Source organism: Physeter macrocephalus, chromosome 16 (genome assembly GCF_002837175.3).
Source record: "Physeter macrocephalus isolate SW-GA chromosome 16, ASM283717v5, whole genome shotgun sequence".
NCBI classification, from domain to species: domain Eukaryota; kingdom Metazoa; phylum Chordata; class Mammalia; order Artiodactyla; family Physeteridae; genus Physeter; species Physeter macrocephalus.
This window is the reverse complement of record NC_041229.1, coordinates 99520651-99522730: the sequence shown is the minus strand read 5'-3', so window position 1 is coordinate 99522730 and position 2080 is coordinate 99520651.

The following is a 2080-nucleotide window of genomic DNA, read 5'->3' as shown; positions in this document are numbered from 1 at the left end:
GAGGGAGGAGATATGGGGATATATGTGTATGTATAGCTGATTCACTTTGTTATACAGCAGAAATTAACACACCATTGTAAAGCAATTATACTCCAATAAAGATGTTAAAAAAAAGAGGAAGTTTCCTTGCTATCAAAATGTCTCAGAAGATTAACACCATGAAGGAAGATCTTGGAATCTAAGCAAGGGACCAATTAACAGAGTTGGTCTCCTTCTATCACCCAGGAGGGAGGTTATGTACAGCTTGCATGGTTTTAACTGCTCCTTCTTCATTCTGGGTTGTGCTCCCAAGTCCTTTCTTAGATGTGATGGAGAAGTCTCATAAGCATTTAGAGCCCTCTTCCTTCATAGTTGGGCTGTTTCTGAAGTGAGTCAAACATTGTTAACAAAAGACCACGTGTTCATCTCATAGTATTGATGAATGGGATAATCTCAGAAGCCAGAAATTGAAATATCTTTTGGCCATTTCTGAATACCAGGGTACACCACAAAGTAAAAGGATCACAGAAGAATAAAGATTTTCAAAAGTGTTAGGTGAGTCACTAGGGGCTCTGCTCTAAGGAATATCAAGGGCTTAGCATCTAGGAAGAATTTCAAAGATTTACAAATAGCTGAGTATCATTGTCCATGAAGCCTAAGTTTTATAAAGGGTCCTTTTCAATGGCAGCCTTGTTATTCTGGAAAAGCAAGTCTGTTGAGGGAAGATCTAAGTATGTAGGTGTGTCAGTACACTCTAGCATAAAGTAGGGGGCTGGAAAACCTCTGACTCTCTTGATAGTGTTCAAAATGAGAGGACCCAGACCCAGAGGAAGAGTTGTGAGTTATTCTTTAAAAAAAATTATTCATTGATTTATTTGGTTGCACTGGGTCTTAGTTGCGGCAGGCAGGCTCCTTAGTTGCAGCTCACCGGCTCCTGACTTGTGGCAGGCGAACTCTTGGTTGCAGCATGCATTTGGGATCTAGTCTCCTGACCAAGCATCGAACCCAGGCCCCCTGCATTGGAAGCGCGGAGTGTTAACCACTGCACCACCAGGGAGGTCCCGTGAGTTATTCTTGAGGAGCCTATACTACCTGATTTGTTACATTTATAATGTCAGATCTGAGTAGTTTACAGAAGACTGTGGAGGCCAATATTCCTGAATGGAGTGAATCCAATGCAGCTTTGATTAACCAGTCAGGTTCCAGAGGAAGTGAGAGACCATCAGTCAAGAATAAGTTAATACTTGGTCTTCTGAGAGCATTTCTGTCCATATTGTTTTTGATAAACAAAGCTGTTCAGTTTGTTTCCTGGCCTACCAATATGTTGAACTTTTAAGAAGTCAACTAAGTAAATATTAGGAAGGGCTATTGATGAGATATCTTAAAGGAACATCTCAAAGGGGCCAATATTTCATGTTTTCTCTCCATTTCCTTCTTTTTTTGTTTGGTAAGAGGAGTCAAGTGGAGGTAAGTATGGGGAGGGGGAAATATATGATCAAGAATGGTGTGAGAAAAAAAGAAAGAAAAAAGAATGGTGCGAGAAAAAGCTGAAGGAAGATAGCCGAGATAAATGTTATCTCTAGTGAAATTTTACCCAAAGCAGAAGAAAGCTGAGGAGTCCTTGATAAATAAGAGGCAACCAAAACTAAATGATGGACATTTAGAAATGATGGACCCTGGGGTGGTTGAGAAAAATGACATGGCAATCACAGGGTGTTCTGAGATTAACTACAGCATCACTGGTTTATCATAGTTCTCTGTGTACAGTGGCATTTGCTGTGGAAATTTTATCTCTTAGGCATCTGTGGGCACAAGCTTTGCAGTGGTTACCATCTGAAGGCTGAGATTTCCCTCTCCCTCAGTTATGCCAGCAAAACATTTTAATACCCCCTTATGTCTTCCTCTTGAAAGAAGACAAATGCTCCTCCAGTTTGTCTCACTTACTTGGCAATCAGTCAGCATCACATCTTTTCTGTTTATTTCTTTTCTTTTCCTTTTTTTTTTTGGCGGTACGCGGGCCTCTCACTGTTGTGGCCTCTCCCGTTGCGGAGCACAGGCTCCGGACGCGCAGGCTCAGCGGCCATGGCTCACGGGCCCAGCC